Below are 17,994 nucleotides of genomic sequence, written 5' to 3'. Positions count from 1 at the left end.
CACGCTTAAAATTGTGGGGATTGGGGACTAATCGTATTGACCTGGGAAGTGCATTCCAAAGAATTGGCGCGGCACGTGTAAAGTCTTGGAGACGGGAGTGGGAAGTTCTGACTATTGAGGATGCTAATCTCAGGTCATCAGAACGGAGGGCGCGGGTAGGGTGGTATACTGAAACAAGGGAGGAGATGTAGGGTGGTGCTGAGCCATGGAGGGCTTTGTGAGTGAGGGTAATAAGTTTATACTGAATTCTGGAGTGGATGGGTAGCCAGTGTAATGACTGGCACAAGGTAGAGGCATCGGTGTAACGATTGGTGAGGAATATGATCCTGGCTGCAGCATTCAAGACAGATTGGAGGGGGGAGAGTTTGGTAAGAGGGAGACCGATTAGAAGAGAGTTACAATAGTCGAGACGAGAATGAATAAGAGAAACAGTAAGAGTTTTTGCAGAGTCAAAGGTAAGAAAAGGTCGAATTCATAAATGTTTTTGAGGTGCAGATGACAAGATCGAGCCAGTGATCGAATGTGGGGGGCAAAGGAAAGCTCGGAATCAAGTATGACCCCAAGACAGCGGGCCTGTTGCTGGGGAGTAATAGTGGAACCACACACAGAAATGGCAATGTCGGGTATAGGTACATTAGTAGAGGGAGGAAACACCAGTTCAGTCTTTGACAGGTTCAGTTTCAGATATAGTGAGGACATGATATTAGACACAGCGTTTAGACAATCGCCGGTGTTTTCTAGAAAGGCTGGCGTGATGTCAGGAGAAGAAGCGTATAATTGGGTGTCATCAGCATAGAGATGGTACTGGAAATCAAATCTACTGATTGTTTGACCAATAGGGGCAGTGTACAAGGAGAAGAGGAGGGGACCTAGAACCGATCCTTGGGGGACCCCAACAGTAAGGGGAAGATGAGAGGAGGAGGAACTGGCAAAAGATACAGTAAAGGAGCGGTCGGAGAGATAGGAGGAGAACCAGGAGAGAACGGTATCCTTGAGGCCAATGGAACGGAGCATAGTGAGGAGGAGCTGATGATCCACAGTGTCGAATGCTGCAGAGAGATCCAAGAGAATTAGCATGGAGTAGTGACCATTTGATTTAGCTGTTAGCAGATCATTAGAGACTTTAGTGAGGGCAGTTTCAGTGGAGTGTAAAGAGCGGAAACCGGATTGGAGAGGGTCGAGAAGAGAGTTTTCTGAGAGATAGCGGATAAGACGGGAGTGGACCAGGCGTTCCAGGAGTTTAGAGATGAAGGGAAGATTAGAGACAGGTCTATAGTTAGCGGCACAGTTTTGGTCGAGGGATGGTTTTTTAAGTAGTGGATGTATGATGGCATGCTTAAATGAGAAGGGAAAAATACCAGAAGAGAGAGGTTAAATATTTTAGTTAGGTGAGGGGTGACAGCAGGGGAAAGGGACTGAAGGAGCTGTGACGGAAACGAGTCACTGGTGCAAGTAGTTGGGCGAGAAGATGCAAGGAGCCTGCTTACTTCTTCTTCTGTGACTGGTTCAAAATCAGAGAGTGAGTTCGATGCAGTGGGGGAGGGAGGACAGTGCATGGTATGAGGTGATTGGGAGATAATTTCCTGTCGGATCTGGTCAATTTTTTCTTTGAAGTAATTGGCCAGATCGTCAGCTCGGAGCTCCGTGGTTGGGGCCTGTACTCTTGGATTGAGTAGAGAATGAAAAGTGTCAAAGAGACGTTTCGGGTTATTGGACAGTGAGGTGATGAGGGTGCTGAAATAGGTTTGTTTGGAGAGGTGAAGGGCAGTGTTGTATGTTCTAAGCATAAACTTAAAATGGATGAAATCTTCGGGTAGACTGGATTTTCTCCACAGACGTTCGGCGCACCTGGAGCACCGCTGCAGGAAACGTGTTTGCACCGTGTGCCAGGGTTGTCGCCGTCTGCGTTGTGGTGTTCTATTTATAGGGGGTGCAAATTCATCCAGGGCACTTTGAAGTGTTTCATTGTAATGCTTCAATGCAGAATCAGGACAGGAGAGGGAGGAGATAGGGGCCAATGAAGACTGCAAGTTCTTCATAAATTTCTGGGTGTTAACGGCCTGTATGTTTCTATAAGTATGGACAGTGGGGGTGACCTGAGCAGCATGGCAGTTCTTGATAGAGAATGAAAGAAGATTGTGGTCAGAGAGCGGGAGAGGGGAGTTTGCAAAATCATCCACTGCACAAAGCCGAGAGAAGACCAAGTCGAGGGAGTTTCCGTCTTCATGCGTTGGAGAATTAGTAAGCTGCGAAAGGCCAAATGAGGAGGTTAGAGATAAAAGGTGAGTAGCAGATGGTGAGAGGGGAAGAGCAATGGGGATGTTGAAATCACCCATGATGAGGGTAGGGATGTCACAGGAGAGAAAATGTGGAAGCCAAGTGGCAAAATGATCCAGGAACTGATGGGAGGGGCCGGTAGGACGATACAGCACCGCCACTCGCATGGAGAAGGGGGTGTAGAGTCTGACGGCATGGACCTCAAAAGAAGGGAAGACAAGTGAGGGTACTTGAGGGATAACCTGAAAGGTACATTTTGGTGATAGGAGCAGACCAACGCCTCCACCAGCTCTATTGTCTGATCTTGGGGTATGAGAGAAGTGAAGCCCCCGTACGAAAGAGCAGCAGCAGCGGTAGTGTCTGACTGCTGGATCCAGGTTTCAGTAAGAGCCAGGAGGTTAAGAGAATTAGAAAGGAAAAAGTCATGAATGAAGGAGAGTTTGTTACACACTGAGCGAGAATTCCAAAGTGCACAATTAAGAGAGACAGATGGCATGCAGGGAATATTAATAAGATTAGAGGGGTTTCTGAGTGTAGCAGTCGGGAGGTTTGACTTTCTATAACATGGGGGACCAGGGTTGGGAGCAATGTCTCCTGCGACTAGGAGAAGGAGGATAGAAAGAGTGAGCAGATGGTTAAGTGATTTGTGAGAGCGTCTCTGATGTTGAATGGTGGGACTGACTGGATCTGTGCAGTTTAACAATGTGAAAAGAGCATGAGTGCTATACATAGGAGAGGAAAGAAGCGAGGGGCCAATGTGGATGGAGTGTAGAGAGTTAATGCCAGGGCTGTGGATGTGTGTGAATGCAGCGGCCAGGATTAAAATTACACAAATGCATATGGTATATATTTGTTGTACTCCAAATGTACAGGGAGTAGATGTATATAAATGTCTTACCTGTCTCCTGCCCAACTGCCATGTTATAACTGCCAGTACTTTGATAAACTGTACTTGGATAAAGTGTGCATAAATGCCCCCTGCATAAATGCTATCCCAAAGCTATGTCTGAATATATAGGAGGATAAGACTTAGAACTTTTTTTTTTTTTGGGCTCTCTCTCTTCTCGTTAATCAATCACACTAAATTGAGACACCAGGACCCAATAAAATGTTGTGGTCAAATAAACACATGTCCAGCACTACATGGATCATAAAGCACTTTGAAAAGTTTCTTGACCTCACAACATAAGGGGACAAGCAGAGTAAGTTGAAAAAAACTATATACCATATAGAAGCTTGCAGAGTTGAAAACACAGAGATAGCATTCAGGATTAACTGCTTGCTGACATTGAATGGAGACACAGGAGTGGATTCAGAGCAGAGATTGGAAAAGCTGGTTACCATATAGAAGCTTGCAGAGTTGAAAACACAGAGATAGCATTCAGGATTAACTGCTTGCTGACATTGAATGGAGACACAGGAGTGGATTCAGAGCAGAGATTGGAAAAGCTGGTTACCATATAGAAGCTTGCAGAGTTGAAAACACAGAGATAGCATTCAGATTTAACTGCTTGCTGAAATTGAATGGAGACACAGGAGTGGATTCAGAGCAGAGATTGGAAAAGCTGGTTACCATATAGAAGCTTGCAGAGTTGAAAACACAGAGATAGCATTCAGGATTAACTGTTGCTGACATTGAATGGAGACACAGGAGTGGATTCAGAGCAGAGATTGGAAAAGCTGGTTACCTGTATGAAGAGAATAGAGATGCGTGTCACATTCATCCATGTTATAACTGCCAGTACTTTGATAAACTGTACTTGGATAAAGTGTGCATAAATGCCCCCTGCATAAATCATATGAATGATATATGCACATGAATGATATATTAATATATCCTCAAGATATGGGTACGGTGCAATAACTGTTAAGCACATCTCGTAATAAAGGATACCTAGTGTTACTTTCCCTCATTATTAGAGATACAGTGGTGTAGGAGATGATTAGAGGGAAAGGTTCATGTTGGAGTGTGTCCATGAATCTGATTATATAGTGTCCTAATTTTACCTATATCATTGTCCTCAGTAAAGTCCCAAGAATAAGGGTCTGGTGGACAGATTGCAGATAAGCACGATGGATGATTTATTAACAATACTATTAAAAGTTAAGTTTTATTATTTTTCCACCACAGTCAGTGATTTGTGATTGAGATAATGATCTACTTTCTCCTCGCTAATACCGTTGCTAGAGGCAAAAGGAAACCAAATGTGACTTGCGTTTGGCACTACTACTGCTGGGATGGTTGCTGCCGACACTACCGGTGGTGCTAATGCTACTTTTGGTGGCAACCACATTCTTAGCTATAATGCCAGGTTTTTTCTATAGCACTTCCACATCCAAGTGGTGCCAAGTTTTGGTTTATCATACATTTTGGACAAAAGTATAACATTTGATTTGCTTATAAACCTTTTCAACAAACTTAATCAGAGGTCTCCTCTACTTGTCAAAAAAAGCTCAACACAAAATAAAGAGATCGCTATGTAGGTACATGCATGGAAAGTAATTTGTGGCAAGAGCCAACAGTATTGTTATGGCATCTGCGATTATTAAATGCAACTTCTCAAACAGTTGCATAACTTTAACCTCTAACAGTTGTTTTTTGTTTGTTTTTTTCTTTTTTTTAATTATTTTTAAATAACGAAGATCAACCAAAATGAAAACTAATTTAATGAAACTACTTGCAGCTTCACGACCGGTAACGAACAAGCAGCAACAATGGCAGTATGGTTGTGGGGTGTATGGTATCTAAAGTAGAAAATTAAGACAGGTATTCCAAAAGTAAAAAGGGACCTTTTATATTAAAGGTGAAGAAAAAAAAAGGCCTCGTATGTCTACAAAAATTAGATTACCAGCAATTGTAGGCAGAATCGCATCCCGCTAGTACCTGAAACTGGAACTGAAGCTGAAACTGTAGCATGTGTACGTGTCTAATATTAGACTTTTAGAGCAGTGAAGAGGGCTCAAAAATTATTTAGAACATCGTGCACACTTCAGTAGGCAAACACTTGTGTTAAAGCTTCAGTATTATGGATATTTATATTTATTTTTTTAAATGGAGTTTCTCAAAACACAGGGATCACATATTCATTTACAAACAGAATTTCAGAAATTAAGTTCAGTTGCAAAATTTGGTGCTGATGAGACGGCTACAAGAGTTCACAGTGTGTCACCTTAATCTTGGATTTTTATTCCCAGGCTGAAACTATCACTCCCATTCTCAATATTGTATATAAGCATTGAAGTAGTAGGCCGGGGTCACACTAACCGATGCAAATACGGTCCGTAGATTACAGGTGTAATACGGAGAAACGTCCCCTAAATAGTGCTCCGTATGTCATCCGTAAGCAAGGTGTGGTTGCGTATTCTGCGCATGTAAGCATCCGTATGCCATCCGTATGCTGAGATTTTCTCGCCGGCTTGCAAAGTGGACATATAATGGAGCCCTATGACAGGTTTTATAACACAAAAGAAAGAATAGATATAGACACATAGAATACATATATATATATATATATGTCATTGAGACACATATATATTTATATATTTATATTTCACAGAGTTCTTCATAACAGAATAGCCGCTAATTCAATTGCCGGCTTTTGTCAAATCATTCCCCAACCCGACATGAAATGACACATGGTTTACATACAGTAAACCATTTCATTTCATGTTTTGTTTTGTATGTCTTTCATTAGTAATTAGATGAGGGTTGATGTGTAAAATTTGGGAGGTGTAGGTGTTAATTTAAGGGGTTAATTCGTTGTAAAAAAATGTGTGGGCTCCTGTGGTAATTTGTCAATGAATTAACGAATTACAACGAATTAACCCCTTAAATTAACACCTACACCTCCCAAATTTTACACATCAACCCTCATCTAATTACTAATGAAAGACATACAAAACAAAACATGAAATGAAATGGTTTACTGTATGTAAACCATGTGTCATTTCATGTCGGGTTGGGGAATGATTTGACAAAAGCCGGCAATTGAATTAGCGGCTATTCTGCTATGAAGAACTCTGTGAAATATAAACATATATATATATATATATATATATATATGTTTCTCAATGACATTTGTATATATATATATATATATATATATATATATATATATATATATGTATGTTTTCTATGTGTCTATATCTATTCTTTTGTTTGTGTTATAAAACCTGTCAGTGTGATTTTACTGTATCTCGCACTGAATTGCCGGCTTTTCTAAAGGACACTGGGTGCGTATTTCTCGCAAGTCACACATCTGATCCGTGTGTAATGCGTATTTTTTGCGCACCCATAGACTTGCATTGGCGTACTACGGGCGTAGTACGCTGACAATCACAGCATGCTGCGATTGGCACTGACCGTAAAATACAGATGAGAAATATACGGCTGTTGGGAGCTGCCCCATAGAGAATCATTTGTCCGTGTGTAATGCGTGCTTTTAACGCCTATCACTCGACCGTATTCCTCGCCAGTGTGACCCCGGCCGTACACCACAATTGCATTAGGCATTTTTCTATCCCTATGCTGTGTGCTCTGAGCTCCAATCCCTAGACAGTACAGGTGTAAAGATGGCATTCCTTGGCTAGCCCTTATATTTTATACTGCCTATGATAGCCCCCAATTGACTGTGTTGCATCATGTGATCGAATTGTTACAGGGCCTTATGAAGAAGCCTGTGCTTCCATACCTGATGCTATTAGCACTGAGCATGCAGCATGTGTGAAAAGGCATTGGGCAAAACGGCTCATTCAAATGAATGATGTCTTATGCATGTGAGCATGTCAGTGATTTTTCCATTTGAGAAAATCCGTCCTGGTTTCATCAGTGTTTCTGATCAGAATTTCATTAGATTTTCTTTGGCGTGTCAACAGCATTTCATCAAAGTTTGGTCTGATAATCACAATTTTTTTTGCTGATAAGAAAAAAAAAAGTTTTTCCACCTTCAAAGTATCAGTCCGTGAAAAACGGATAGCACGTAGATGGCATCCGAGTGCTGTCCGATTTTTTTTTTTCATTGCCTAGTTTGATCCAACACTTGGATGATTAGCTTCGGCCATGCCTACACAGACCACTCGGTCTGCAAAAAAAAAATCACATACATGTGAACAGCCCCATATACTATCATAAATATGAGTGCTGTCAATGAAAAACACAAGACTCGTACATGAAAAACTGATGACTGAAAAAGCCCAAGGTCTGTGAAAAAAACAGAACAGCACACCTCATGCGCTGTCTGTTTTTTACTATTTGTTGGGCAAGAAAAGGTTGATTTTTTTTCTTTTCACATACTAGATGAAAAACTGAAGGCATACTAAGGCCGGGGTCACACTTGCGAGTGTGATGCGAGAAACTTTCGCAAGTCTCTCACATCAATACTCGGCACCGCCGCCGGCACTCGGGACTGGAGCGTGCGGCTGCATGTATTTCTATGCAGTTGCATACTCTGGTCCCGAGTGCCAGCGGTAGTGCCGGGTATTGATGCAAGAGACTCGTGCAAGTTTCTTGCATCACACTCGCAAGTGTGACCCAGGTCTAAAGGTAAAAATGAACAAAAATTTATGAAAATGGCATCCAACACACTGATAAAAAAAACTTGACGTCTGAATGAGCCTGATGGCTGACACTGAGAGTGGGAAAGTCTAGTTCCTGATTTTGAGAAACTGCCAAATGTGGTTGTGGTTAATATCAGTGCTATGCATGCAATCTCAGCTATAGGCCGGGGTCATACTTGCAACTGCAATGCGAGAAACTCGCGCAAGTCTCTTGCCTCAATACTCGGCACTGCTGCCAGCGGCACTCAGGACTGGAGTGTGCAAATGAATGTACAGCTCTGGCAAAAATTAAGAGACCACTTCACAGTTTTATAAAAATCAGCTTCTCTACATGTCTGACAGCCATTCCATTCCAGTGTCAGTTGAATTCCAACCAGAGTACACCTCATTCTACTTAATGTGCTTCTGATTAGGTGATCACCTGAACCAAATCTTATTTAATGAAGGAAAGTATAAAAAACCCTGCTGTGGTGTTCACAATCCTCTTGCAATAGGACGAGCTGGATGGCAAAACAAGTGCTAGTAATATCCCAAAAGTAATAGGAATGAAATAATAACTTTTAACCATGCCAAAGGAGTTGAAAGAAATGTTTTGAGTAAGGAAAAGAGGGGCTCAATTCTGGCTTTACTAGCAGAGGGATGCAGTGAGCATCATGTTGCCTCCATCCTTAAAATTTCTAAGACGGCAGTCCATTACAACAAGGTCAAGCAGCAGATATTGTGGACAAATACACAGACCGGCAGAGGGCAAATATGACTCTCCACTGACCGGGATGACCGTCATCTTATTCAAATGTCACTCAGCAATCACAGGATGACATCAAGTGACCTACAAAAGGAATGGCAAATGGCGGCTGAGGTGAAGTGCATGGCAAGGACCGTTCGTAACAGGCTCCTAGAGGCAGGGCTCAAGTCATGTAAAGCTAGAAAAAAGCCTTTCATCAACGAGAAGCAAAGGAGAGCCAGGCTGAAGTTTGCCAAAGGCTATACGGATCGGACCATAGAGGACTGGAGTAAGGTAATCTTCTCTGATGAGTCTAATTTTCAGCTTTGCCCAACACTTGGTAATCTAATGGTTAGACGGAGACCTGGAGAGGCGTACAAGCTACAGTGTCTTGCACCCACTGTGAAATTTGGTGGAGGAGCGGTGATGATCTGGGGATGCTTCAGCAAGGCTGGAATTGGGCAGATTAATCTTTGCGAAGGACATATGAATCAAGCCGCATACAAAATTATCCTGGAAAAACAGTTGATTCCTTCTGCTCAGGCAATGTTCCCCAACTCTGAGGACTATTTTTTTCCCAGCAGGACAATGCACCATGCCACACAGCTAGGTCAATGAATGTGTGGATGAAGGACCACCACATCAAATCCCTGTCATGGCCTGCCCAATCTCCAGACCTGAACCCCATTGAAAACCTCTGGAATGTAATGAAGAGGAAGCTGGATAGTCACAAGCCATCAAACAAAGAAGAACTGCTTACATTTTTGCACCAGAAGTGGCATAAGGTCGCCCAAAAGCAGTGTGAAAGACTGGTGGAAAGCATGCCAAGACGCATGAAAGCTGTGATTAAAAATCATGGTTACCTCCACAAAATATTGATTTCTGAACTCTTCCTGAGTTAAAACATTAGTATTGTTGTTTCTAAATGATTATGACCTTTTTTTCGTAGCGTTATTTGAGGTCTGCAAGCACTGTATTTTTTTGTTATTTTGACCATTTCTCATTTTTTAAAAATAAATACAAAATTTAGTGCTTGGAAATTCAAAGACATGTAGTCAGTAGTTTATAGAATAAAAGAGCAATTTACATTTTACTCAAAAAATATACCTATAAAGAGGAAAATCAGACAAACTGAAAATTTTGTAGTGGTCTCTTAATTTTTGCCAGAGCTGTAAATGCAGCTGAGCGTTCCCGTCCGAATCACTGGTGGCAGTGCCGGGTATTGATGCGTGATTTTCTCGCATTGCAGTTGTAAGTGTGACCCCGGCCATAGTCTATAAATATACAGAAATGTGGTGCACTTGTATTCTTTTTCTTTGCAGTGTGCAATGTACAGTATTTATTAAAGGTGTGCTTTTAGCATTGATAAATGCAGTGTAACAACTAATCTGCACCTTGCTTCCCTATCCCACGACAGGCAGGGTTTCATCTATTATAGCTTTCCGCCATTCACCGTGGGAAATTGCCATTATTTTCTTGTATGAATAAGTAGCGCTGTATGGGAGTATAAAGCTGCATGCAGTTATGACATTTATTGTGACATTAAACCTACTGAAGTGTCAAAATGCACTGAAACAACCCAATAAGTTAGCAACTATAGCATCAGTATGACTGACATAACATGACAATAATAATAGCAATAAACATAGCGGTAATAAAAAACATCACACATATAAGCACAAATCATTGTAACAGCTCATGCAAATAGCAGCTCCAAACAATCTTCAAGTTGAAAACAGTTATAAATATAACATAGCAGCCATAGCAGTCTACTGTGATGTCAAATGTAACATGGACCTACTTACTCAGCCAACCTCCACAGTGTAGTGTTGTACAGAGAACCATATGCAATATGCCACTGCTTACAGTCATAAATGCTTTGTACTCATGGTTCTCCAATATGTAAAAGCCCTAAGAAAAATATGTATAAAGTTGGACAATAATAAACTAATACCAATGAATAATTTTAACTGACCAATGTTGAGTTTTGTAGTTCAGATTACTACAGGGTACGTGCACACTTCAAGTTTTTGGCGCAGAAATTTCTGCACCATTTCTGAAACTCTTGGCAATGCGACATAAAATACATTTTTGATGCATTTTTTACATTTTTGTGCTGAAAGAATTTACATCCTAAAAATTTAAATCTGCACCAAATCTGTATGTCAGAAATGAGTAATGTGCACACGAGACTTCAGGATTCTCATTCACTTTGTCTGGAATCAGAAAACCCATCAAAATTGCGCACAAAAAACACAATAAAGGCCGGGTTCACACATTCTCATATTTCTGGTACTGTAAAAAACGGTACTGGAGATATCAGTGTCCGTGTGTGTACTACGTGTGTGTACTACGTGCGGCACACATGTGGCATTAGGACCACATGGACCGCCGCCAGGGAAGTAGCGTTACTGTAAGCAGCTGTCCCCTGGCGGCTGGTGCTGAAGCCAGCAGTCATCCATTCTCCCCTGAGAGCAGAGGAGAATGAATGAATGAATGAATGAAAAACTGACTTGGTGTGACCGAAGGACCATGAGAGAGAACGCAAGTGATGAGGTCACTGTGTTAGGCTGGTTTCACATTTGCGTTTTTTAGCGCTGGAAAAAAACGCATACCTGCGCATGCGTTTTTTCCCCTATATTTAACATGGGTGCGCATACCTGCGCGCTGGTAAGCGCATGTATGCGATTTTCATGCGCTGCGTTTTTTTGGGGTGTGCGTTTGGATTTTCCAGACGCAGCATGTTGCATTTTTTGGCCCTGCAAAAAAGCGCATGCGCACATATGCGCACGTTTTGCGCTAAAAATGGCCATTATAGCCTATGGATGCGCATACATGCGCACTGGCATGCTCATGTATGCGTTTTTTTGCACATGCGTTTTTTTTTTTTAACCATGGAATTTAGGGGTTTAGGGTTAGGGTTAGGGTCAGGGTCAGGGTTAGGGTTGGGGTTAGGGTCAGGGTTAGGGTTAAGTATGGTTTGGTTAAGGGTCAGGGTCAGGGTTAGGGTTGGGGTTAGGGTCAGGGTTAGGGTTAAGTATGGTTTGGTTAAGGGTTAGGGTCAGGGTTAGGGTTAGGGTTAGGGTTAGTTTCAGGGTTAGGGTTAAGTATGGTTTGGTTAAGGGTTAGGGTCAGGGTTAGGGTTAGGGTTAGTTAGGGTTTAGGGTTTGGGTTAGGGTTAAGTATGGTTTGGTTAGGGTCAGGGTTAGGGTCAGGGTTAGGGTTAGGGTTAGTAAAGTCATGGTTTGGGTTAGTGTGAGGGGTCAACTAATGTTGGAAAAAAACGCAAACGCGGTAAAAACGCACTAAAAACGCATACAAACGCATAAAAACGCTGCGTTTTTTTCATGCATGCTCATAAAAATGCTTGAAAAAAACGCAGCAGTTGTATGCTTTTGTATGCGTTTTTTCAATGCGTTTTTTTGCGGGAAAAACGCGCTGCAAAAAAAAGCAAGTGTGAAACTAGCCTTAGAGCTTGAACTGCCGTGACCTCATCACTTGCATTCTTCCATGATCCGAAGGTCACAGCAGGTCAATTTTTCATTCCTTCCTTCTCCTCTGCTCGCCGGCAGAGCAGGGGAGAATGGATGACAGCCACGTTCTGCATCTGCCACCGGGGAACAGCGTCTTACAGTAGTGCTACTTCCCCAGCGGCTGTCCAGCGTGCACTGTTCTCCGTGTGCACTGTTCTCCATGTGCACGTGTGTGGCACATGTGTCCCGGTGAAAACAGACATGTCTGCGTGTTTTGCACATGGACACATGGTCCGTGAAAACACGCTGACATGTGCATAGTCTACGTGTATCAGTATCTCCGGTACGTGAGAAAACTGTCACCACACATATCGGAGACATTGACATGTGAAAGGGGCCAAAAATGTGACAAATACACAAGAAAAATGCAACAAAAATAAGAAAAGTGCAACATAAAAGCAATGTGTTCACATAGTCTTGGTTATTCTTGTACCCAGATGATTCATTTTGAAAAGATCATTACTTTTCAAATAAAAAAAATTGTACTGATCTTTATAACTAGCACAACGGCAATTCTCTAAATATATGTTTAACGTGGTACTATTGAGATATAAAAGATATTACAAGTAAAAGATGAGATCAGCCAAAAATGAATAATTAGTAATACTACTTTTGTCTGGTAAAACAGAAACCAGGATTAGCATATTAGTCTATTTATGAAAAAATACATAAAACAATCAATGAGAAAACATGAAATGACCCTGCAGTTGGGACATATTGTTTCTGTGTCCTCTATAACTTGTGACATTTTTGTACTATACCTTGTACTATACCGATTCCTTTGACTCTAGGGATAATGTGGAATAGAGCATTACTACAAAGATTTCTTCTGAGCATATGTAGTAAATCTACCTGTATACATAATTAGAGAGTTATAAAGTATGAAGAATTTTGGTTCTTTGGTGCATATAACAAAGTCTCCAGAAGTATATTTACAGAGCTCCAAATATCTTCCAAAGATATATAGTGTAAAATAATAATTGCATATAAATTGTACACAGTGACCTGGAAATGGTGATTGGAGGTATCCCATGATGAAAGGAAACCTATCACCAGATTTTACTTTGACATGTAAGAGCAGCATGATGTAGGGACAGAGACCCCGATTCCAGTGATAAGTCACTTCCTGAGCTGCTTCAGGGCTGCCATCAAGGCATTACTGCCCTAACTGGCGTATAGGGCCCGATCAGCAGAGAGGGCTTGCATCGGGCCCCATCACCTCTACCAATCGGGCCCCACTGCCCTGTCCCCAGCGGCAGGATGCTGCCGATCAAGTAACTGCACCTGCGTCCAGGACGTCCAGGATGCACAGGGAGCAGGATTTGAGATAGATGGGGTAGGATTGGAGACACAGGGGGCAGAATGGAGACACGGGGCACGATTGCAGACACTGGGGGCACGATTGCAGACACTGGGGGCACGATTGCAGACACTGGGGGCACGATTGCAGACACTGGGGGCACGATTGCAGACACTGGGGGCACAATTGCAGACACTGGGGGCACGATTGCAGACACTGGGGGCACGATTGCAGACACTGGGGGCACGATTGCAGACACTGGGGCAGGATTGCAGACACTGGGGCAGGATTGCAGACACTGAGGACAGGGTTGGAGACACTGTGGGCAGGGTTGGAGACAGATGGGGCAGGGTTGCAGACAGATCGTACAGGATCCTGAGGCAGGAAGTATACTATGGAGACAGATGGGGCAGGATGGGGAGATCATATGGGGCAGAATGGATACTCATGATGAGGGTGGGATGGGAGAACATATGGCTGAATCCAGGAATGATTCACACGGGGGGGCCAGGATGGGGGATATTATTACCAAAGGGGCTAATTAAGGGATATTATTACTGCAGTGATGAATTTATTTTATTTTTTGAGTATAATGTTTTAAATGGGGGGGCGGTCTTGTTACTTTGTAGAATGATACTATGTTGCCTTTATTTCTTCATCTGGTGTAGTGTAGAAGTTGTGAAAAAAATAAGTAATGTGTTCTGCAAGCGGAGTTCTAGATAACTGTGTTATTTCCTGCAGAGACGAGTCCTGGCTGGGAGAAGTGATGGCGATCTGTGCTGGTTGAAAGATGAAAAGCAAAGATGAACTTCACCTAGAGATGTCACTGGTGAGTCAGTGTGTTACCTATACAGTGAGACTATACACTGTATACTATATACAGAGCTCCTGAATAGAGTTGAGGGAAACGGGTCAGCTAAATTCAGAATCCGCCGACTTTTGCTAAAGTCGGGTTTCGCCAATCGAAACCCGACCATAGCGTGAGGTCGACCATGAGGTCACTGACTTGAGCGCCAAAGTCGCGTTACCCACAATGCTTCCAGCGCCTTTTCTCCTCCAATCATCAAGAACGCACATTGTGGGCAACGCGATGACATTGGCAGCGTCCACCACCATGTTAGAGAAGGGCATTCAAGTGATTGGCTGGCTTTGTTTGGCGTCACAGTTCCTATAAAAGGCCGTGACCGCCGACCGCCATCTTACTTCTGCCGATCTTAGCATAGGGAGAGGATGCTGCTGCTCGTTCTCAATAGAGAGAGTGTTTAAGCAGGGCAGAAAAAAAAATTGCTTGTGCTGATAGCGAATGTCACTGTACAACACATCAGTATAGTGTGCAGTGACAGGGGAGGATATATTTGTGTGCAGCAGCTCTGTTGGATATAAGGCTGCCTTATAAGGCTCCCTTATAGCTGCATTGCTGTTTGCACACTGCTGTGCAGAGTGCTAGTTTAAAAGCAAAAATATTTTTATTCCCTTTCTCTGCAGTCACCAATCCTTCATTTTTTCACACTTTTTTGTGCAGCAGCTCTGTTGGTTATTAGGTTGCCTTATAAGGCTCCCTGATAGCTGCATTGCTGTTTGCACACTGCTGTACAGACTGCTTTTTTAAAAGCAAAAATCCTTGTATTCTTTTTTTTCTGCACAATAGATAGTGAGTGTAAATTTTTTCACACACCGTATAGAGGTGTACGCTCCTCACACACTACCGTGTACCGGCTGGTATCATGGACAAATACATGCTATATGTGTGTGACTCCGTAAAAAAATACACGGAGATTAACATTTTTCCATACATACACCGTATAGAGGTGTCCGATTCTCAAACAGTATCGGATATCTGGTGTTCTTATTACGGTCACATCTACGCAGAGTCAGCGCGTGTGTGACACTCCATAAATACATATACGGACATTTCCATTTCTCTATACACCGTATTGAGCTGTCCGATTATCAAACAGTATCTGATATCTAGTGTTCTTATTACGGTCACATCTACACAGAGTCAGCGTGTGTGTGACACTCCATAAATACATATACGGACATTTCCATTTCTCTATACACCGTATTGAGCTGTCCAATTATCAAACAGTATCTGATATCTGGTGTTCTTATTACGGTCACATCTACACAGAGTCAGCGTGTGTGTGACACTCCATAAATACATATACGGACATTTCCATTTCTTTATACATCGTATTGAGCAGTCCTATTCTAAAACAGTATCGGATATCTGGTGTTCTTAGGCCGGTTTCACATTTGCATTAAAGGCCGCAGCGTCGGCCTGTGCGCGGCCACCGCTAAGCCCCACCCCCTGCCATGCCTCCGCCGGTAGCTCCGCCTCCAGGCGCCTGACGCTGCATCTTTATCACTGAGGACGTAGGCCATGTGCAGTATGCGTTTGGCGGCGCCTGCATCCTTTTGACGGTGCGCCGAGCACAACCAAATTGCAACAGGTTGCACCGTCAAAAGGACGCAGGCGCTGCCAAAACGCATACTGCGCATGGCCTGCATCCTCAGTGATAAAGATAGGGGATGCATGACGCATGCAGCGTTATGCGCCCGGAGGTGGAGCTACCGGTGGAGGCGCGGCAGGGGGCGGGGCTTAGCGGCGGCCGTGCGCAGACCGACGCTGCGGCCTTTAGCGCAAATGTGAAACTGGCCTAATTAAGGCCACATCTACACTGAGTCAGCGTGTGTGTGTGATATTCTGTAAATACAGATACGGAGATTGACAGTTTCACCAACAACGTATGCAGCTGTACACCTCTGATACAGTACTGTATATCTGCTTGTTGGATTACGGTGAAATACATACTGGGTGAGCGTCTGTGACTCACAAAATATATACGGAGATTTCACTTCTTACATACACCTTACACAGCTGTACGCTACTCATACAGTACCATTTCTCTGCTGTTATTTTTGGTACATTTTCCCAAACATGAGGAAGTCTGGTGGAAGAGGCCGCAGATGTGGGCGGGGGAGCGCAGCTGGTACTGATGGTTGTGGTGGTGCATCGGCTGGTTCTGGCAAAAGCACAATAGCAGCTAAGGCAGGAGGTGTTGAGCCTGTGTCATCATCTGGCACAAGAAGGCCTTTAAAGTTCCCTTTTCTGGGAGTAGGTAAACCACTTTTAAAGCCAGAGCATCAGGAACAGGTTTTGGCTTACATTGCCGAAACAGCCTCCAGCTCTATTGCCTCCTCTTCTGAAGTTACAAAAACTGCAAGCACAGAGTCGTCAGTGCAGGCCTCTGGTCAGGAACAACACCTTTCCTTGTGTCCTTCACCCACACCAAAAGTGAAGGATGCTGCAGCACACACTTCAGATTACTCCATGGAGCTCTTTTCACATACCATTCCTGGGTTATCAAGTCAAATCCTGAATTCCCCAGTCCAAGATTAATCTGACATGGAGTGCACTGATGCACAGTGCTAGATGAATCTGCTGGTACATTCACCCACATCACTATATTGCCCTCGCAGTCTACTGAGCCCAAATCAGACCCAGATGAAACTCAGGTGCCCCTTCCTGCATACTATACCACCTTACACGGTGACACAGAGGAAGGTACAGAGGAAGGTGCAGATTACATTGAAGACGAGGTCATGGATGACCCAGTTGTTGACCCGGATTGGCATCCATTGGGGAAAGAGGGTGCTGGTGACAATAGGTCATAACAGGAGAAGGATCTGCAGCAGGAATCAACATCACAGCAGCGGTTATCCGGCAGGCCCGTAGCTGTCAAAAAACTTGGCAAGAAAACTAAAAGAGTTGCAGGACAGCTTGGCCAGACGGTCAAATTAGCACAGCATGCAAGCCCTGAAAATTTGTACCATAGTTGGAAGAGTGCAGTGTGGCACTTTTTTGAACAAAATCCTAATGATGACGCAAAGGTTATCTGTAAGAAGTGCCAAAGGACATTTATCAGAGGTAAAAATCTAAGAAATTTGAAAACCAGTTGCATGCTTAGACATTTAACCAACATCCACTTGCAAGCGTGGACGGACTACAAAACCTCAGGTAGCACATGTGCACCTGCTCCGACTGAAGTTAGCCGGCAATGCTCCATCACTTCCCCCACTGTAAGGCCACCGCTAAGCACACCACCTTCAAGAAATGTTGAGGTGTCGGCGCTAGGCCAAAGCAGTCAGGCAATCACAATATTTTCGTGAGGAAACACTGAATCTAGGCCATCAACACCCTCACCATCACCAACCCCTTCTCAGTCCGTCATGTCCAATGCTAGTTCCCCCATATGCACCTCTCAATTCCAGCTCACCCTACCAGACACTCTGAGTAGGACAAGAAAGTACTCATTCTCTCATCCGCGTACACTGGCTTTGAACGCCTACATTGCCAAACTGATCTCATTAGAGATGATGCCCTTCCGTTTGGTAGAAAGCGAAGCTTTCCGAGAGCTCATGGCCTACGCTGTCGCACGCTATGACCTACCCAGTCGGCACTTCTTTTCTCGAAAAGCCATCCCTGCCCTCCACCGGCATGTGAAAGACCGCATTGTCCATGCACTAAAACAGTCAGTGAGTGGAAAAGTGAACCTCACAACAGATGCATGGACCAGTAGGCATGGCCAGGGCCATTACGT

Source organism: Dendrobates tinctorius, unplaced genomic scaffold (genome assembly GCF_039654945.1).
Source record: "Dendrobates tinctorius isolate UK_male_01 unplaced genomic scaffold, ASM3965494v1 ptg000075l, whole genome shotgun sequence".
Classification (NCBI taxonomy): Eukaryota; Metazoa; Chordata; class Amphibia; order Anura; family Dendrobatidae; genus Dendrobates; species Dendrobates tinctorius.
Note: the sequence above shows the minus strand (reverse complement) of the source record.